Source organism: Ranitomeya variabilis, chromosome 3 (genome assembly GCF_051348905.1).
Source record: "Ranitomeya variabilis isolate aRanVar5 chromosome 3, aRanVar5.hap1, whole genome shotgun sequence".
NCBI lineage: Eukaryota > Metazoa > Chordata > Amphibia > Anura > Dendrobatidae > Ranitomeya > Ranitomeya variabilis.
Genome location: NC_135234.1, coordinates 605,015,389 through 605,037,367, shown reverse-complemented (window position 1 = coordinate 605,037,367; position 21,979 = coordinate 605,015,389). Strand labels below are relative to the sequence as shown.

At 48.2% G+C, this 21,979-nt stretch overlaps 1 long non-coding RNA gene across 1 annotated transcript; it reads right to left on the bottom strand.

Annotated features, from left to right (window-relative positions):
• Positions 1–17,615: 17,615 nt before the first annotated feature.
• Positions 17,616–18,360, bottom strand: LOC143818425 (uncharacterized). The gene is made up of 3 exons (XR_013224535.1): positions 18,223–18,360; positions 18,075–18,137; positions 17,616–17,999 (listed from the first exon to the last, which is right to left on the bottom strand). It is a non-coding gene; the product is annotated as an uncharacterized LOC143818425 (long non-coding RNA).
• Positions 18,361–21,979: the final 3,619 nt, after the last annotated feature.

The following is a 21,979-nucleotide window of genomic DNA, read 5'->3' as shown; positions in this document are numbered from 1 at the left end:
ATCCGCGTGGAATAATCAAAGGGACGCAAAACCTGGCAGACATCCTTCATAGTGGCCCACTCTGTGGTTGTGAAGTCTGTACGGCGCTGACTGCGACTTTTTTGCGCCTGATACAGCTGGTACTCCATTACAGCTTGCTGCTGCTCACACAACCGCTCCAACATATGTAACGTGGAATTCCACCTGGTAGGTAGGTCACATATGATGCGATGTTCCGGCAGGCGGTGTCGGCGCTGCAGAGCCGCAATGCGCGCTTTTGCCGTGCTGGAACGCCGCAAGTGAGCACACTCTAGGCGGACCTTGTGCAGCAGTGCATCAAGATCCGGATAGTCCCTCAAAAAACTCTGCACGACCAAATTGAGCACATGTGCCAGACATGGGATGTGAGTGAGGTTGCCGAGGCCCAGGGCTGCCACCAGATTTCGGCCATTATCACACACTACCATGCCTGGCTGGAGATTCGCTGGCTCAAACCACACATCGCTCTCCTGCTTGATGGCATTCCAGAGCTCCTGCGCTGTGTGGCTACGATTCCCCAAAAAAATTAATTTCAAGACGGCCTGTTGACGTTTGGCCACGGCTGTGCTCATGTCAGTCGTAACAGGTACACGTTCATCACGGGTCCATGTGGAGGTGGACTGTGACGGCTCCTGCAGCGATGATTCTGAGGAACTGGTGTAAGAGGAGGAGTCAATGCGTACAGAATGGATTCCTGCAATCCTTGGAGTGGGCAGGACACGTCCTGCGCCACTCGCACGGTCTGTACCCGGCTCAACGACATTAACCCAATGGGCAGTGAGGGAAAGGTATCGCCCCTGTCCATGTTGACTGGTCCACGCATCGGTGGTGAGGTGGACCTTGCTACTGACGGCGTTCAGTAGCACGTGTTTTATGTGTCCCTCCACATGCTTGTGCAGGGCAGGGACGGCTTGCCTGCTGAAGTAAAAGCGGCTGGGCACACTGTACTGTGGGACTGCCAATGACATCAAGTCACGGAAGCTGTCAGTCTCCACCAGCCTGAATGACAGCATTTCCAGTGACAGAAGTTTGGCAATGCCTGCAGTCAGAGCCTGTGCTCGTGGGTGGTTTGACGAGAAAGGCCGCCTTTTCTCCCATGCCTGTACTACCGATGGCTGTAGACTGGGCTGGGAGTGTGTGGTTGACTGGGAAAGTGGTGCTGCGGGTGGAATGACAGCGGGTCTCTGGACAACAGGGCCAGAGGTTCTTCCACGGCGATCCTGGGAGGAAGCCGAACCAGCTGCGTGTGAGCTAGAGGAAGAGGCAACACGAGCTGAAGAGGTGGTAGCTGCCGCTGTTGGTTGGCCTAGCTCTTCAGTGTGTTTGTCTAACTCCGCCGGGTGCCTGTTGCGCACATGTTTCCACATGTTGGAGGTATTGAGGTTGGCGACTTTTTGACCTCTTTTGATTTTTTGATGACACACCTTGCATCTGACATAGCAAATGTCATCTGCAACTGTGTCAAAAAAGGACCAGGCACTGCAAGTCTTGGGAGCCCCCCTTTTGACTTTTGGAAGAGACATGCTCCTTACGGGTGCCAAAGCGGAGGCTGCAGGATCCGCAGTCTTCCCCCTCCCTCTCCCTCTTTGGGCCGTACGGGGAATCTCTTCCTCAGAGCTGCTCCCACCACCTTCCTGTCCCTGACGCCAAGATGGGTCAAGGACCTCATCATCTACACTACCCTCTGCCCCCAACTGCTCCTCCTGGGTAGTCTCAGCAGCAGAGCACGCACCAGTAAGTGGCACCTGAGTGTCATCATCAGCTGATGCGGCCTGCGAGGTGGTGACCGGAGCCACTGGCCCAACCGCCTCTTCAGAGGAAGACAGAAAAAGCTGTTGGGCATCACTGCACCCTGCCTCTTCTTCCATTTCTCCAATGCTGCTTGGCTGGCCCCCTGTTTCCAAGCCAAGAGATGATTCAGAGAACAGAAGTAGAGACTGCTCCTGTCTTGGGATCTCTGTCTGCCTGGGCAATTTTGCAGGTGGTGAAGAGACAGATGGCTGCTCTCCAGTGCTCTGTGTCTGAGAGGATGTGGCACTAATGGAAGTTGATGCATTAGCTGCCATCCATCCCACAACGGCTTCAATTTGGTCTTCACGCAGCAGCGGTGTACGGCGCTTGGCGACAAAGCTGCGCATGAACGACTGTTCCCTTGTGAAAGTGGGTGCTGATGACTCACCGGTGCCCGCAGCAGGCACAGAATCCCCACGTCCCCTCCCTGCTCCGCGCCCACGCCCACGCCCACGTGCCTTACTCACTGCCTTCTTCATCTTGGTTGACTGATAAAGATAAGCAGAAAAGTACTAACGGCTTTGTGTGCTTATTCCTGAGCAACTCCTCCTAACAGGTATAAGACACACTAATTTTCTAAAGTGTGGACTAGACTTGAATATGAGCTAATGTGGCCTACACAAATGTAAAGTGGTGTGTAACTGGTGTGTTTGGTGAACTTTATTATTTATTTATTTTTTGGGGGCTGAACTGACAACGGATAGAGCTGCAATCACACGGAGACCGTGCAGACAGCCGTAAACGGCGCTGCAAGGCCCAAAAACCCTCCTCTACTTTATCCTATGTAGTGTTTTTCCACAAATTAGCTGGAGACGGGTGGAAAGACACTAATAGGATTTTTTAAAATAAATTAGCAGCAGACTACACTACTTTGAAAAAAAAGAAAATTGATTTGGCGGTATGACGCAGTGAAAAACCCTGAGCTGCAGACAACCAGGCTACGGCTGCTCACAGACTACAGGGCGAGCTGCAGTCACACGGAGACCGTGCAGACAGCCGTAAACGGCGCTGCAAGGCCCAAAAACCCTCCTCTACTTTATCCTATGTAGTGTTTTTCCACAAATTAGCTGGAGACGGGTGGAAAGACACTAATAGGATTTTTTAAAATAAATTAGCAGCAGACTACACTACTTTGAAAAAAAAGAAAATTGATTTGGCGGTATGACGCAGTGAAAAACCCTGAGCTGGAGACAACCAGGCTATAGCTGCTCACAGATTACAGGGCGAGCTGCAGTCACACGGAGACCGTGCAGACAGCCGTAAACGGCGCTGCAAGGCCCAAAAACCCTCCTCTACTTTATCCTATGTAGTGTTTTTCCACAAATTAGCTGGAGACGGGTGGAAAGACACTAATAGGAATTTTTGGAAAAAATGTGCAGCAGCCTGCACTACTTCAAAAAAAAAAAAAAAAAGGACAGTATGAGGCAATGAACCACCCTCCCTGAACTGAATACAACCAGCTATGGATGGCCTATGTGGCTGCACTCAGACTAGAGAGTGGGCTGCACTCACACACACACACACACACAGACCTTGCAGATCGCTGTGAAAACAGCGCTACAAGGCAAAAGCAAGGTGAATAGTAGGTGAACACAGCGGTTGCTAAATTAGCCTTTGGAAAGCACAAAGAAGCAAATCGCTATCTCTAAACTGTCCCTCAGTCAGCAAACAGCGTCCTGTCACTAACTGAATTCACAGCAGAGTGATCGGAAAATGGCGCCAGCGACTTTTAAACTGCATCATGACATCATTTCAGCAGCCAATCACAGCCTTGCCAGTAGTTTCATGCCCTCCATGCTAAACAGGATGTGCCCACACTTGGAATCTTTCTCATTGGCTGAATTTCTGAATTTTGAATCATTGAACTTCCGATTCCGGTATCCGATACGCGCCAAGTATCGGAATCCCGGTATCGGAATTCCGATACCGCTAGTATCGGCCGATACCCGATACTTGCGGTATCGGAATGCTCAACACTACTCACTTCCCTTTCAGGTTGAAGTGGATGCTTCTGAGATCGGGGCAGGGGCCGTTTTGTCGCAGAGAGGCCCTGGTTGCTCTGTAATGAGACCATGTGCTTTTTTTTCTAGGAAGTTTTCACCTGCTGAGCGGAACTATGATGTTGGCAATCGGGAGTTGTTGGCCATGAAGTGGGCATTTGAGGAGTGGCGTCATTGGCTCGAGGGTGCTAAGCATCGTGTGGTGGTCTTGACTGATCACAAGAATCTGATGTATCTCGAGTCTGCTAAACGCCTGAATCCTAGACAGGCCCGTTGGTCATTGTTTTTCTCCCGTTTTGACTTTGTGGTCTCGTACCTACCAGGTTCAAAGAATGTGAAGGCTGATGCTCTTTCAAGGAGCTTTGTGCCTGACTCTCCTGGAGTTTCAGAGCCAGCTGGTATTCTTAAAGAGGGAGTAATCTTGTCAGCCATTTCTCCGGATTTGCGACGTGTGTTGCAGAGATTTCAGGCTGGTAGACCTGACTCTTGTCCACCTGACAGACTGTTTGTTCCTGATAAATGGACCAGCAGAGTCATTTCCGAGGTTCATTCCTCGGTGTTGGCAGGGCATCTGGGAATTTTTGGCACCAGAGATTTGGTGGCTAGGTCCTTTTGGTGGCCTTCCTTGTCACGGGATGTGCGGTCATTTGTGCAGTCCTGTGGGACTTGTGCTCGAGCTAAGCCTTGCTGTTCTCGTGCCAGCGTGTTGCTCTTGCCTTTACCTGTCCCGAAGTGGCCTTGGACACACATTTCCATGGATTTCATTTCAGATCTTCCGGTGTCTCAGGGCATGTCTGTCATCTGGGTGGTATGTGATCGCTTTTCCAAGATGGTCCATTTGGTGTTCTTGCCTAAGCTGCCTTCCTCTTCCGATCTGGTTCCTTTATTCTTTCAGAATGTGGTTCGCTTGCACGGCATTCCTGAGAATATCGTGTCTGACAGAGGATCCCAGTTTGTTTCCAGGTTCTGGCGATCCTTTTGTGCTAAGATGGGCATTGATTTGTCATTTTCGTCTGCCTTTCATCCTCAGACTAATGGCCAAACGGAGCGAACAAATCAGACTCTAGACGCTTATTTGAGGTGTTTTGTTTCTGCAGATCAGGATGATTGGGTGACCTTCTTGCCATTGGCTGAGTTTGCCCTTAATAATCGGGCTAGTTCCGCTACTTTGGTTTCGCCATTTTTCATCCTCGTTTTTCCTCGGGACATGTTGAGCCCTCTAACTGTCCTGGGGTGGATTCTGTGGTGGATAGGTTGCAGCGGATCTGGAATCATGTGGTGGACAACCTAAAGTTGTCACAGGAGAAGGCTCAGCGTTTTGCCAACCGCCGCCGCGGTGTGGGCCCCCGACTTCGTGTTGGGGATTTGGTGTGGCTGTCTTCTCGGTTTGTTCCTATGAAGGTCTCCTCTCCTAAATTTAAGCCTCGCTTCATCGGTCCTTATAAGATTTTGGAAATCCTTAATCCAGTGTCCTTTCGCTTGGATGTTCCGGTGTCGTTTGCCATTCACAACGTGTTCCATAGGTCTTTGTTGCGGCGCTACATTGTGCCTGTGGTTCCTTCTGTTGAGCCTCCTGCTCCGGTGTTGGTTGAGGGCGAGTTGGAGTACGTGGTGGAGAAGATCTTGGATTCTCGTCTCTCCAGACGGAGGCTTCAGTATCTGGTCAAGTGGAAGGGCTATGGTCAGGAGGATAATTCCTGGGTGGTCGCCTCTGATGTTCATGTGGCCGATTTAGTTCGTGCCTTTCACGCTGCTCATCCTGATCGTCCTGGTGGTCTTGGTGAGGGTTCGGTGACCCCTCCTTAAGGGGGGGTACAGTTGTGAATTGGACTTTTTGGCTCCCTCTTGTGGTCACTAGCGACATGACACTTTGAGCTTCTTTCTCTAGCTTGGTACCCACCTGGCTCGTTAGTCCAGGGGTGTTGCTATTTAAGCTTCCTGGATTTTCAGTCTGGTGCCTGGCATCGTTGTAATCAGTTCCTTTCTGTTTGCTCCTGTCTGCTGGTCCTGGTTCTTGCAAAATAAGCTAAGTCCTGCTTCCTTATTTTTTGGTTATTTGCATTTGCTCTTATTTCTGTCCAGCTTGTACCAAATGTGATTCCTGATATAGTTGGAAGCTCTAGGGGGCTGATATTCTCCCCCCGTGCCGTTAGACGGTTCGGGGGTTCTTGAATATTCAGCGTGGAAATTTTGTTAGGGTTTTTGCTGACCGTATAAGTCATCTTCCTATATTCTGCTATTAGTCAGTGGGCCTCTCTTTGCTAAAAAACCTAGTTCTTCCTTGCGTTTGTCTTTTCTTCTTACCTCACCGTTATTATTTGTTGGGGGCTTGTATCCAACTTTTGGGGTCTTTTCTCTGGAGGCAAGAAAGGTCTATCTTTTCCCTTCTAGGGTTAGTTAGTTCTCTGTTGTGATTTTGCTTTTTGCTCCCTCTAGTGGTCATTAGTGATTTGACTCTGGAGCTTCTGTCTTTTCCTATATCCTCACCTGGGCCGTTAGTTCAGGGGCGTTGCTATATAAGCTCCCTGGACCTTCAGTTCAATGCCTGGCATCGTTGAAATCAGAGCTAATCTGTTGTGCTCTTGTCCTATGATCCTGGTTCCTGTATTTCAAGCTAAGTCTGCTTCCTTGCTTTTTGCTTTTGTTTTGTTTGGTATTTTTGTCCAGCTTGTTCCAATCTGTATCCTGACCTTTGCTGGAAGCTCTAGGGGGCTGGTGTTCTCCCCCCGGACCGTTAGACGGTTCGGGGGTTCTTGAATCTCCAGCGTGGATTTTTATAGGGTTTTTGTTGACCAGATAAGTTATCTTGCTATATTCTGCTATTAGTAAGCTGGCCTCTCTTTGCTGCACCTGGTTCATTTCTGTGTTTGTCATTTCCTCTTACCTCACCGTTATTATTTGTGGGGGGCTTGTATCTTGCTTTGGGGTCCCTTTCTCTGGAGGCAAGAGAGGTCTTTGTTTTCTTCTCCTAGGGGTAGTTAGATTCTCCGGCTGGCGCGAGTCATCTAGCGATCACCGTAGGCATGATCCCCGGCTACTTCTAGTGTTGGCGTTAGGAGTAGCTATTTGGTCAACCCAGTTACCACAGCCCTATGAGCTGGATTTTTGAATCTCGCAGACTTACACGTTCCTCTGAGACCCTGTCCACTGGGGTCATAACAGTATGCCAGGCCAGTATTAAATGTTTAATGCATTGCAGAAGTGGGATTATAAGAAAGAAAATTTTGAGTTTTTTTTTTCCTCTCTCATTTTTTTTTTTTTTTTTTTCTTTTCCCCTTTACCTCAGAGTGGCTTAAGCTTGCTGCAGACATGAATGTCCAGACCTTGATTACAAGTGTGGACCAGCTTGCCGCTCGTGTGCAGAGTATACAAGATTATGTTACCAGTAGTGTTGAGCGATACCGTCCGATACTTGAAAGTATCGGTATCGGAAAGTATCGGCCGATACCGGCAAAGTATCGGATCCAATCCGATACCGATACCCGATACCAATACAAGTCAATGGGACTCAGGTATCGGACGGTATTCCTGATGGTTCCCAGGGTCTGAAGGAGAGGAAACTCTCCTTCAGGCCCTGGGAACCATATTAATGTGTAAAAGAAAGAATTAAAATAAAAAATATCGCTATACTCACCTGTCCGACGCAGCCGGGACCTCAGCGAGGGAACCGGCAGCGTTGTTTGTTTAAAATTCGCGCTTTTACTTGGTTACGTGAGGTCCCGGCTTGTGATTGGTCAGGGCGGCCATGTTGCCGGGACGCGGACCAATCACAGCAAGCCGTGACGAAATTACGTCACGGCTTGCTGTGATTGGTCCGCGTCCCGGCAACATGGCCGCCATTAACCAATCACAAGCCGTGACATCACGGGAGGCTGGACATGCGCGTATTTTGAAAAGCGCGCGTGTCCAGCCTCCAGTGACGTCCCGGCTTGTGATTGGTTAATGGCGGCCATGTTGCCGGGACGTCACTGGAGGCTGGACACGCGCGCTTTTCAAAATACGCGCATGTCCAGCCTCCCGTGACGTCACGGCTTGTGATTGGTTAATGGCGGCCATGTTGCCGGGACGTCACTGGAGGCTGGACACGCGCGCTTTTCAAAATACGCGCATGTCCAGCCTCCCGTGACGTCACGGCTTGTGATTGGTTAATGGCGGCCATGTTGCCGGGACGCGGACCAATCACAGCAAGCCATGACGTAATTTCGTCACGGCTTGCTGTGATTGGTCCGCGTCCCGGCAACATGGCCGCCCTGACCAATCACAAGCCGTGACGTCACGGGAGGCTGGACACGCGCGCTTTTCAAAATACGCGCATGTCCAGCCTCCCGTGACGTCCCGGCTTGTGATTGGTTAATGGCGGCCATGTTGCCGGGACGTCACTGGAGGCTGGACACGCGCGCTTTTCAAAATACGCGCATGTCCAGCCTCCCGTGACGTCACGGCTTGTGATTGGTTAATGGCGGCCATGTTGCCGGGACGCGGACCAATCACAGCAAGCCGTGACGTAATTTCGTCACGGCTTGCTGTGATTGGTCCGCGTCCCGGCAACATGGCCGCCCTGACCAATCACAAGCCGGGACTTCACGTAACCAAGTAAAAGCGCGAAATTTAAACAAACAACGCTGCCGGTTCCCTCGCTGAGGTCCCGGCTGCGTCGGACAGGTGAGTATAGCGATATTTTTTATTTTAATTCTCTTTTTTACACATTATTACATTAATGTTGTTGCGATACCCGATACCCGATACCACAAAAGTATCGGATCTCGGTATCGGAAATTCCGATACAGCAAGTATCGGCCGATACCCGATACTTGCAGTATCGGAATGCTCAACACTAGTTACCATAAATCCTAGGTCTGAACCCAAGATTCCGATTCCTGAACTGTTTTCAGGAGACCGATTTAAGTTTAGGAATTTCAGGAATAATTGTAAATTGTTTTTGTCCCTGAAACCTTGTTCGTCTGGAGACTCTGCTCAACAAGTAAAAATTGTTATTTCATTCTTACGGGGTGACCCTCAAGATTGGGCTTTTTCGTTGGCGCCAGGAGATCCGGCATTGGCTGATATTGATGCGTTTTTTCTGGCGCTCGGTTTACTTTATGAGGAACCCAATCTTGAGATTCAGGCAGAGAAAGCCTTGCTGGCTATGTCTCAGGGCCAGGACGAGGCTGAGGTGTATTGCCAAAAATTTCGGAAATGGTCCGTGCTGACACATTGGAACGAGTGTGCACTGGCCGCTAATTTTAGAAATGGCCTTTCTGAGGCCATTAAGAATGTTATGGTGGGTTTTCCCATTCCCACAGGTCTGAATGATACCATGTCCCTGGCTATTCAAATTGACCGGTGGTTGCAGGAGCGCAAAACCGCAAATTCCCTCATGTTGTTGTCTGAACAGACACCTGATGTGATGCAATGTGATAAAAAAACCGCAAATTCCCTCATGGTGTTGTCTGAACGGACACCTGATTTGATGCAATGTGATAGAATCTTGACTAGAAATGAGAGGAAAATTCATAGACGCCGGAATGGCTTGTGCTACTACTGTGGTGATTCTACACATGTTATCTCAGCATGCTCTAAACGTATATCTAAGGTTGTTAGTCCTGTCACCGTTGGTAATTTGCATCCTAAGTTTATTCTGTCTGTAACTTTGATTTGCTCACTGTCATCTTATCCTGTCATGGCGTTTGTAGATTCAGGTGCTGCCCTGAGTCTTATGGATCTCTCATTTGCTAAGCGCTGTGGTTTTATTCTTGAACCATTAGAAAATCCTATCCCTCTTAGGGGTATTGATGCTACGCCATTGGCAGAAAATAAACCGCAGTATTGGACACAGGTTACCATGTGCATGACTCCTGAACACCGCGAGGTGATACGTTTTCTCGTTCTACATAAAATGCATGATTTGGTTGTTTTGGGGCTGCCATGGTTACAGACCCATAATCCAGTCCTTGACTGGAAGGCTATGTCAGTGTCTAGTTGGGGCTGTCGTGGTATTCATGAGGATTCCCTGCCTGTGTCTATTGCTTCTTCTACGCCTTCGGAAGTTCCGGAGTATTTGTCTGATTATCAGGATGTCTTTAGCGAGTCCAGGTCCAGTGCATTGCCTCCTCATAGGGAATGTGACTGTGCAATAGATTTGATTCCAGGCAGTAAATTTCCTAAAGGAAGACTTTTTAATCTGTCGATACCTGAACATACCGCTATGCGTTCATATATCAAGGAGTCTCTGGAGAAAGGACACATCCGTCCGTCTTCTTCCCCTCTTGGTGCGGGATTCTTTTTTGTGGCTAAAAAGGACGGATCTTTGAGGCCTTGTATTGACTATCGGCTTTTAAATAAGATCACTGTCAAATTTCAGTATCCTTTCCGCTGTTGTCTGACTTGTTTGCCCGGATTAAAGGTGCCAAGTGGTTTACCAAGATAGACCTTCGTGGTGCGTACAACCTTGTGCGCATTAAGCAAGGAGATGAATGGAAAACCGCATTCAATACGCCCGAAGGTCATTTTGAGTACTTGGTGATGCCTTTTGGGCTCTCTAATGCCCCTTCAGTTTTTCAGTCCTTTATGCATGACATTTTCCGGAACTATCTGGATAAATTTTTGATCGTTTATCTGGATGATATTCTGGTTTTTTCTGATAATTGGGACTCGCATGTGGAGCAGGTCAGGATGGTCTTTAAAATTTTGCGTGAAAATTCTTTGTTTGTCAAGGGCTCAAAGTGTCTTTTTGGTGTACAGAAGGTTCCCTTTTTGGGGTTCATTTTTTCCCCTTCTGCTGTGGAGATGGACCCAGTCAAGGTCCGAGCTATTCTTCATTGGACTCAGCCCTCGTCAGTTAAGAGTCTTCAGAAGTTCTTGGGTTTCGCTAACTCCTACCGTCGTTTTATCGCTAACTTTTCTAGCATTGTGAAACCTTTGACGGATATGACCAAGAAGGGCTCCGATGTGGTTAATTGGGCTCCTGCTGCCATGGAGGCTTTCCAGGAGTTGAAACGTCGGTTTACTTCGGCGCCTGTTTTGTGCCAGCCTGATGTCTCGCTTCCCTTTCAGGTTGAGGTGGATGCTTCAGAGATTGGAGCAGGGGCCGTTTTGTCGCAGAGAGGCCCTGGTTGCTCTGTTATGAGACCTTGCGCCTTTTTCTCTAGGAAGTTTTCGCCTGCGGAGCGAAATTATGATGTGGGCAATCGGGAGTTGTTGGCCATGAAATGGGCATTTGAGGAGTGGCGTCATTGGCTCGAGGGTGCTAAGCATCGTGTGGTGGTCTTGACTGATCACAAAAATCTGATGTATCTCGAGTCTGCTAAACGCCTGAATCCTAGACAGGCCCGCTGGTCATTGTTTTTCTCCCGTTTTGACTTTGTTGTCTCGTATTTACCAGGTTCAAAAAATGTGAAGGACGATGCTCTTTTCAGGAGCTTTGTGCCTGATGCTCCTGGAGTCGCTGAACCATGTTGGTATTCTTAAGGATGGTATTATCTTGTCAGCTATTTCTCCTGATCTGCGACGTGTGTTGCAGAGATTTCAGGCTGATAGGCCTGATTCTTGTCCACCTGACAGACTGTTTGTGCCTGATAAGTGGACCAGCAGAGTCATTTCCGAGGTTCATTCCTCGGTGTTGGCAGGTCACCCAGGAATTTTTGGCACCAGAGATCTGGTGGCCAGATCCTTTTGGTGGCCTTCCTTGTCTAGGGATGTGCGGTCATTTGTACAGTCCTGTGGGACTTGTGCTCGAGCTAAGCCTTGCTGTTCTCGTGCCAGCGGGTTGCTCTTGCCCTTGCCTGTCCCTAAGAGACATTGGACACATATCTCCATGGATTTCATTTCTGATCTTCCGGTGTCTCAAGGGATGTCTGTTATCTGGGTGATATGTGATCGCTTCTCCAAGATGGTCCATTTGGTTCCTTTGCCTAAGCTGCCTTCCTCTTCCGATCTGGTTCCTGTGTTTTTCCAGAACGTGGTTCGTTTGCACGGCATCCCTGAGAATATTGTGTCAGACAGAGGATCCCAGTTCGTTTCCAGATTCTGGCGATCCTTTTGTAGTAGGATGGGCATTGACTTGTCGTTTTCGTCTGCTTTCCATCCTCAGACTAATGGACAGACGGAGCGAACTAATCAGACTTTGGAGGCTTATTTGAGGTGTTTTGTCTCTGCTGATCAGGACGATTGGGTGACCTTCTTGCCGTTGGCTGAGTTTGCCCTTAATAATCGGGCTAGTTCCGCCACCTTGGTTTCGCCGTTTTTCTGCAACTCTGGTTTCCACCCTCGTTTTTCTTCGGGTCATGTGGAACCTTCTGACTGCCCTGGGGTGGATTCTGTGGTGGATAGGTTGCAGCGGATCTGGAATCTTGTGGTGGACAACTTGAAGTTGTCACAGGAGAGGGCTCAGCGCTTTGCCAACCGCCGCCGCGGTGTGGGTCCCCGACTACGTGTTGGGGATTTGGTGTGGCTTTCTTCCCGCTTTGTTCCTATGAAGGTTTCCTCTCCCAAATTTAAACCTCGTTTTATTGGTCCTTACAAGATATTGGAAATCCTTAATCCTGTATCCTTTCGCCTGGATCTTCCTGTGTCGTTTGCTATCCACAACGTATTTCATAGGTCCTTGTTGCGGCGGTACGTTGTGCCTGTGGTTCCTTCTGCTGAGCCTCCTGCTCCGGTGTTGGTTGAGGGCGAGTTGGAGTATGTGGTGGAGAAGATCTTGGATTCTCGTCTCTCCAGGCGGAGGCTTCAGTACCTGGTCAAGTGGAAGGGCTATGGTCAGGAAGATAATTCCTGGGTGGTCGCCTCTGATGTTCATGCGGCCGATTTAGTTCGTGCCTTTCACGCCGCTCGTCCTGATCGCCCTGGTGGTCGTGGTGAGGGTTCGGTGACCCCTCACTAAGGGGGGGGTACTGTTGTGATTTTGCTTTTTGCTCCCTCTAGTGGTCATTAGTGATTTGACTCTGGAGCTTCTGTCTTTTCCTATATCCTCACCTGGGCCGTTAGTTCAGGGGCGTTGCTATATAAGCTCCCTGGACCTTCAGTTCAATGCCTGGCATCGTTGAAATCAGAGCTAATCTGTTGTGCTCTTGTCCTATGATCCTTGTTCCTGTATTTCAAGCTAAGTCTGCTTCCTTGCTTTTTGCTTTTGTTTTGTTTGGTATTTTTGTCCAGCTTGTTCCAATCTGTATCCTGACCTTTGCTGGAAGCTCTAGGGGGCTGGTGTTCTCCCCCCGGACCGTTAGACGGTTCGGGGGTTCTTGAATCTCCAGCGTGGATTTTTATAGGGTTTTTGTTGACCAGATAAGTTATCTTGCTATATTCTGCTATTAGTAAGCTGGCCTCTCTTTGCTGAACCTGGTTCATTTCTGTGTTTGTCATTTCCTCTTACCTCACCGTTATTATTTGTGGGGGGCTTGTATCTTGCTTTGGGGTCCCTTTCTCTGGAGGCAAGAGAGGTCTTTGTTTTCTTCTCCTAGGGGTAGTTAGATTCTCCGGCTGGCGCGAGTCATCTAGCGATCACCGTAGGCATGATCCCCGGCTACTTCTAGTGTTGGCGTTAGGAGTAGCTATTTGGTCAACCCAGTTACCACAGCCCTATGAGCTGGATTTTTGAATCTCGCAGACTTACACGTTCCTCTGAGACCCTGTCCACTGGGGTCATAACAGTTCTCCGGCTGGCGCGAGACGTCTAGAACCAACGTAGGTACGTTCCCCGGCTGCTGCCATTTGTGGTGCTAGGTTCAGGTATACGGTCAGCCTAGTTACCACTGCCTTATGAGCTGGTTTTTTGTGTTTGCAGACTTGGTTATAAATTCTGAGACCCTCTGCCATTGGGGTCATAACATGCTTCAAAGCTTCTCCTATCCAGGGAACTAGTCTGATTGGTCTGACTGCCGTATGTGGAGTCGGGAAGGAATATTTTTCCCCAATGTGGAGCTTACTCTTTGCCACATGGGTTTTTTTTGCCTTCCTCTGGATCAACATGTTAGGGCATGTTAGGTTAGGCTATGGGTTCAACTAGATTGTCTTAAAGTCTTCCTTCAACCTTAATAACTATGTTACTATGTTACTATGTTAATGTTAATCACCGTTAGAACATGGATATGCAATGTGTGCTGTCAATGATTTTCCACAGAGCCATAGGCTTATAGTGGTAGTTTTAGGCCACATGCACACATTGAGAATTTAGTGAGTTTTTTCAGTATTTGCAAACCAAAACCTGGAGTGGGAAAAAAATGCATGCAGAAGTGGTGACATGTTTCTAATATACTTTTTCTCTGATTGTTCCACTCCTGGTTTTGGCTTACAAATACTGAAGTAAAAAACTAACTAAATACTGAACGTGTGAATATGGCTTCAATCAAGTGACTTTGATAAACAAACAGACATGTCTCTGTGATTCTCTGTGTTCCAAAAGAAAAAAGTGTTATGTGAACAGCATCATAGACTATAATGGGTAGATGTTCTATTCATGAAAACCCCAGAACATGTATGCAGCACGGTGGTTCAGTGGTTAGCACTACAACACTGCAGCGTTGGGGTCCTGGGTTCAAAGCCCACCAAGGACAACATCTAAAAGTAGTTTGTATGTTCTCCCTGTGTTTATGTGGGTTTCCTCCTGGTTCTTCTGTTTCTTCCTTCACATAAGGAATGCACGTAACCTTGGGGCAACCTTAGCAGCCGCACAGAGGCCTAAGGGGTAAGAGGGCCTATTTCCACCTCTGAAGCAGGTGAAATTGTGCATTATGATGAGTTATTGGACTGCAAAGGGCCCATATATTGTTCATTCAGAGGGGCCCTCTTCTGTGTGTGTCCGCCTCTGATGAGGCTAATGTGTTGCTGCGGGGTCACCCATATTAGGGCGAGGAACACACATTTTACTAATATTGAGGATTAAATGTTAGGCTTAGGAGAGATTCCTGGAGACACTGCATGTTACACGTCTGCTATATTGTACTTTGATTATGTCTGATGGTGAATTAGTGCCCTATTTACTATCAAGTACAAGTGCTTCTCGCTGAATTAGAATATCATCAAAAAGATAATTTATTTAAGTTCTTCAAACCATAAGTGAAACTCATATATTATATAGAGTTATTACAAACAGAGTGATCTATTTCAAGTGTTTTTTCTCTGCTAATGTTGATGATTATGGCTTACATCCAATGAAAACCCAAAAGGCATCATCTCAGTAAATTAGAATAATTAACAAAAACACCTGCAAAGACTTCCTAAGCATTTAAAGATGTCCCATAGTCTTTTTCAGTAGGCTCCACAATCATGGGGAAGACTGCTGACTTGACAGATGTCCAGAAGGCAGTCATTGACACACTCCACAAGGAGGGTTAGCCACAAAAGGTCATCGCTAAAGAACCTGGCTGTTCACAAAGTGCGGTATCCAAGCATATTAATAGAAAGTTGAGTGGAAGGAAAACGTGTGGTAGAAAAAGGCGCTCAAGCAACCGGGATAACAGCAGCCTTGAAAGGATTGTTAAGAAAAGGCCACTAAAAAAATTGGGTGAGATTCACAAGGAATGGACTGCTGCTGGAGTCATTGATTCAAGAGCCATCACACACAGACATATGCAGGACATGGGCTACAAGTGTCGCACTCTTTGTGTCAAGCCACTCATGACCAATAGACAACACTAGAAACGTCTTACCTGAAACAAGGAGAAAAAGAACTGGACTGTTGCTCAGTGGTCTAAAGGCCCCGTCACACTTAGCGACGCTAAAGCGATCCCGACAACGATACGACCTGTCCGGGATCGTTGCTGCATCGCTATGAGGTCGCTGGTGAGATGTCAAACAGTGAGATCTTCCCAATGACGCAGCAGCGATGCGGCGACCTGTAGCGACCTGTACAACGATGTCGTTGTGACCCTGTCACATGGCTGCTATTATGACGATACAGACCTCGATGAGGGACATCCTGTGTGACGTTGTACTCACACAGGCGTGCATTTGTGTTGCCTTTTCCGCGCCCATTCAGTTCCGATTGGTGGTAGCTACTGCATTCTGATTGGTTGGCGGCCTTGCCATGAGGCGACACGATAGCCCTTCCGTCCTTTGTTCCTGAGCACGTGGTGGATTGCAGATCGTTGAAGAGTTCTCCGGCCTGCGACTCCTCTTCGATTCTATTGTTCAACTGTTCTTCTGAGATCTATACTTTGTGCATGGTAGGTATCTTTGGGGTCTCAAATGCGTTTCCATTTTCCTTAATTTATTATAGGGCACCTACTAATTATCTGCTATCTTTGCTCTGGAAGGAGGGAGGGAGGGCTTGGCTGCTATCTGTGTACATATACTTTTGCACATGGAGCCATTTTAGGTAGTCTCGTGGGCACACAGTAGTGTGGCTCAAACTTAACTCTTTTTAAAATGTTGTTTAAAATGTTCCATATATGCTCACTGTATGCTATTCTTTCTTTCAGATGTCTTACAATACCGAGGAATTTGTACGGGAATTAATTGAGATGTATCGGTCCCTGCCCTGCCTTTGGCAGATTAAATCTGCTGACTACAGTAACAGAAATAAAAAAGGGAGGCATATGGCAAACTTGTTGCTTTTTTTAAGCAGCATAACCCCTGCGAGAAGGTGGATGAGAGCGTTGTCCGGAAAAAGATCCAGGGTCTACGCACAGTTTATAAAAAGGAGCTGAACAAGGTGGTGAAGTCAATGAAGTCTGGTGCTGCCACAGATGAGGTTTATGTGCCCTCGTTATGGTACTATGACTTGCTTGGCTTCACCCGTGACCAGGAGCTGCCGCGCACAATGGCATCTTCAATGCGGCAGACCCTGGATCAAGACCCTGTGATCCCGACTGACACCCCTGTTGGAGATGTAAGTACCTTCTTTGCTTGCTTCCCTGTAAAAGGCATTAAAACTTGGTCTCTCATGCCATAGTAGAATAGAAAATAGTAACTATAAGTTTTTCCCTCTTTTATTATGCTGCATTTTCTAAAAGTTATCCCTTCCACTTCAGATAAGTACAATCCTTTACTTTTTTGCCCCACTCAGTGCTCATACCGTTGAATGACAAATCCTATCCTGTACTACTAGTTCCTCCCCTTAATTCTTAATTTTCTAATTTTCTGTTTCTGCAGCAAGATCGGCATGATGATCTGTCCACCCCAACAAGTGATGACATGCTGGGTGATGAACCGAGCCTGGCGGAGGCTACTGAGGGGTCGAGTGAAGACCCTGCACCCTCAACCCCCAACTCAGCTTCTGTACCACGGTGGATAAACAATTGTCGTAGAAGAAAGGACACCTTTTCGCCATCAACAGAGCTAGTCAGTTTGGCAAAGCAGATGTTAAGCCAGCAGAGCAACACTACCGTTGACAGCTTTGCCAACTTTGCCGCTGATCGGCTAGGGAAGCTGGAAGACACACAAAGGATCCACGCCGAAAGGGTCATTTTTGAAACTTTAAGCAAAGCGGCAGGCGGTCAACTGGATGAAACGTCAAGTGTACACAGTTGGATGGAACGTGATCCTTGTTCGCAGCAGCCAATGACACAAACGCCTGAGGCAATGCGTGGCACACCAGCACACCGTCGAATTATATATCATCCAAACCTGCCGCTTGCCCCTCCACCACAATATCCCAGGTTTTCCCATTCTTTCCTTGGACAATTATCTTCTCCGCCCAGCCAAGGATTTTTGAATGCTGAAAACCATTATGAAGAACTTTAGTGCCATTTAACATTTAGGGTTTAAGTATAATTGTTAAATAGTTAAGTTATTGTTAATGAAAGAGTTAATTTAAAATGTTTATTTATGTTAATATTTGTTATAAATAAAAATGTTTTGTTGATTCAAACTTGCAGCCTGCTTTACTGAATTCAGCATATAGTTATTTGCAGGTCTAGTAGGCGGGGTAATGGGCTGGGTGCATGTATACAGATGCATACATATAATGAGTGTGAGTGATGAAACATGTTAGTTGTTTTTAACAAAGCGTACACATCAGTGGATATAAACTGTAATTTTGTTTTATAACAAAAATAAAGATAACAACAACAAAAAACTTAAATATAACAAAAACAACAACACCAAAAAAAAATTAATGGCTGCCGCTCTGCTGTTGTGCAGCCACAAAACTTGCCAGCATCACTCCGTGCTGTTTGACTTGCTCAGTCAGTGTCCGCTGTGCCGCCATCATCCTCCTGTGTGAAGCCAGGAGGTCCTCTAATGTAGGGATTTCTATGGAGGGAATGGTAAAACTTATTTTGTACATGCATCTAACTTTCAGGTACGTGTTTGTTATTTAACACTAACGGTTTCCGGGTAAATCGGGTGATGACGAGCTAAGGGACCACCCGGATCCTCTGGCATCACCGGCTAGGGAAAGATACAACACTTCATAGTACATGACAGTCCTATCCTTTACAAGTTGTATGGGCCTTTTTTTAAGTGCAAGAATTACCGGGAGACAAGGCTTCACCCATATCACGGAGTGATGCTGGCGAGCCTGTTGGTGACGAGCCTGTAGGTGACTCCGGCTGGGGCTCCGGGTCTGCAGGTGCTGGAGAAAAAATAAATTATTACATTATTACATACCTGAGGTGCTGCACTGTAATTACTGTTGTAACTAATGTGCCGCCATATACAGGGCCGTATTTTGGGTCATATGATCAGGGGCCTCATTGTATGCAGGACTGTGCAGTGCTGGTTGTCATGGTGATGGATGAGGGTTCGTTTATGTGTGGGGTAAGGAGGGGTTTACAGTGTGGATGGAGCAGAGCCGCATGTGTACGAGGTGTGCGGAGCGGAGCCGGATGTGTACGAGCTGTACGGAGATGACTGGCATGTGTGCGAGGTGTAAGGAGTGGAGCCGTGTGGGTGCGAAGCGGAGTCGTGTGTGTGTGTGTGTGTGTGTGTACGGTGTACGTAGCGGAGCCGGGTGTGTACGAGGTGCACTGACAGAGTAGCCGGGTGTGTACGAGGAGCACAGAGCGGAGCCGGGTGTGTACGAGGAGCACTCGGCAGAGCCGGGTGTGTACGAGGAGCACTGAGAGCGTAGCCGGGTGTGTACGAGCTGTACGGAGATGACTGCCATGTGTGCGAGGTGTAAGGAGTGGAGCCGCGTGGGTGCGAAGCGGAGTTGTGTGTGTGTGTGTACGGTGTACATAGCGGAGCCGGGTGTGTACGAGGTGCACTGACAGCGTAGCCGGGTGTGTACGAGGAGCACTGAGAGCGTAGTCGGGTGTGTACGAGGAGCACTGAGAGCGTAGCCGGGTGTGTACGAGCTGTACGGAGATGACTGCCATGTGTGCGAGGTGTAAGGAGTGGAGCCGCGTGGGTGCGAAGCGTAGTCGTGTGTGTGTGTGTGTACGGTGTACGTAGCGGAGCCGGGTGTGTACGAGGAGCACTGAGCGAAGCCGGGTGTGTACGAGGTGCACTGAGAGGAGCTGGGTGTGTACGAGGCGCACTGAGCGGAGCCGGGTGTGTACGAGATGCATTGAGCGGAGCCGGGTGTGTACGAGGTGCACTGAGCGGAGCCGGGTGTGTACGAGGTGCACTGAGAGGAGCCGGGTGTGTACGAGGCGCACTGAGCGGAGCCGGGTGTGTACGAGGTGCACTGAGAGGAGCCGGGTGTGTACGAGGCGCACTGAGCGGAGCCGGGTGTGTACGAGGCGTGCGGAGCCGAGCCGGGTGTGTGCCGAGCGGACCGGCATGTGTGCAGAGCCACATGCGTGTGTGTGTACGGAGCAGAGCATTATGTGCTGCCATTATACAAGATGGAGCACTGTGTGGTGTATACGTATATGTGTGTATACTGTCCCCCCTGAGCAGTGTATCTGTGATACATATACATGTCCCCGCCTTTTTAATAACGTCCCCTGTCCTGTATTACACGTTTCCAGTCCAGTAATCACATCCCCCGTCCTGTAATGACATATCTTGCCTGTGGTAATGGTCTGTCTTGTAAGTACATGAGGCCGAGTCCCTTCCTCTGGAAGTCTGCAGTGGCAGAAGTGGGACAAATGTTTTTTTTTGTGTATAGAAAACAGTATAGAAAGCTTTATAGTTTAGTTTATGGTCAGGGAGGGATGGTGATGAGCAAGGAAGGTGCAGGGAAAGGTAGTGATGGCTACTTGCGGACATGTGCGGCACTTGCGGTTTTACACTTGTGTTGAGACAAAAAAACACTGCTAGCAGCTTTTTTTTTTCTGCTGTTGCAAGAACCGCAAGTGCTGCACATGTCCACAAGTCCCATAGGGAATGAATGAGGCCAAATGCAGTGTTGTCGTAACTGATCTGTTACACGACAGATGAGGAAAAACTGTTGGATCTGCCATGAATGTCAAAAAACAGTGGTGTGAAAGTAGCCCAAGTCACTGCTGACAGTCTCTGCATACTCATCAATGGGGGAGGCAGCCCGAAAAGTGCATATGGCTGCAGAAACTCCAAATACGGCTCTGGCCATATCTTATGCTAACCTATCTTAACACCACTCACCACGATGGGGCAGGCTCTGTGACCGGATGCTGGCGATGCGCTCACTGGATCTGTACTGCAGATCCACCAGCTTCTTCCGGATCTGGGTACTGGAGCGCTGCACCCCAAATCTCTGGGCTAGGCCCCGACTGATCCTCCGCAGCACAGCCTGCTTGTGGAGGACTGGATGTTCCGGGTGCTCATGACACCCATAATCCCTGGCATCTACCTCTGTAACTAAGTAGCGCACTTCTGCGTCGCCCCATGGTGTTGCTCGTCTCCTTGCCGCCATTTTGCCGCCTCTAGTTACAAGCTAGGTCGCAGCAATGTCCTTTAACCCGCCCACAACGCATCAACGCCGTAAACCACGCCTACGACGCATCAACGTCACCGGCGGGTTATTATAGGACGCTACTGCGTGCGCGAAGGAAGCGGCCTGAATTATAATCTCCAGGTCAGACCGAAGACGCTACTGCGTTCTAAAAGTGACGCATTATCAACACAGCATCTCCGGTTGCACAGGAAGACTGGAGTGTTGGTGGTTTAATGTATGGATATGTATTTATGTTTAGATAGGTATTTATATTCGTATGTCTGTGAGTATGTATGTGTATATGTAGGTATCTGTGTAGATTTCTATGTTGGTGTATATGGATGTATCTGTATACATAGGAATACACGTATGTATATATGGGCCCTTACTACTGTTTTGAGGAATGCACGCGGCTGGTTAGTGCAGACCACGCCGTAATAAGCATGAGCATCCCCCTAATGCGTCTGCTGATGCAAAGTTTGACGCACATAAAGGAACAGGCGTCTGCAGCCGAGGACGAGGGAAGCCTTTATGTCAGTCTGCCATTGTCTGCTCAGGGAAGTCTACAGGACAAGGTGGCGGACGAAGAGGAGGAGGACGAGGAGGATGGCCGGGTTCAGGGTTTTAGAGGGAGACAAGTGACGTTGATTTGCCAGCAAGTGCTCCTCAACCCAGCATATGCACTGAGTTGACAACTGGAAAAATTGGCCCACATGCCGGATTATGCCTTGTGTATCCTCAAAAGGGGCTGGTGATGGGTCTCACATGAGCTGCAGGGGGCAACAGGGCAGAGGTGTTTGTGCACAAATCTGAAGTGGTGTAGGACAGAGGGGTTTTCTGACCAGGTTGTGGAGTGATTTCGCAATGACCGCAGACATGACAAGTACTGCTGCATCAATTCAAAGTCACAGGAGACAGCATTTGTCCAGTATGGTTACTAACTATTTTTCCTCCATTACCGATGTTCTCCCTCAAGCGTCATTCCCCTTTGATTCCTGGGCATCCAAAATAGACACCTGCCCTTAATTGGCCGAATATGCATTGCATGTACCCATGCCACCTAATGGAAGCTGCATATAGCCTATGTTATTATTTTAGGCCTAGGAAGTCCTCCGCTCACCACACCAATGCTGCCTGAGTACTCCTGCCACCTAATGGTGGATAGAGCCTATTTTATTATTTTAGGCCTAGGAAGTCTGTCTGCGGTCCTCCTGTGTAGATTTCTATGTAAGTGTATATGGATGTATCTGTATACATATGAGTACACGTATGTATATACGGGCCCTTACTACTGAAAGAATGAGAAACAAAGCTTTTGCAAAGTAAAACACACAGTTTATTAGACAAATCAGTACAATAATTAAAACAGTGTATAAATGTCAGTAGTAGCCCACTATAAGTTCTGATGCTGCCAAGTAACAGCACCAGG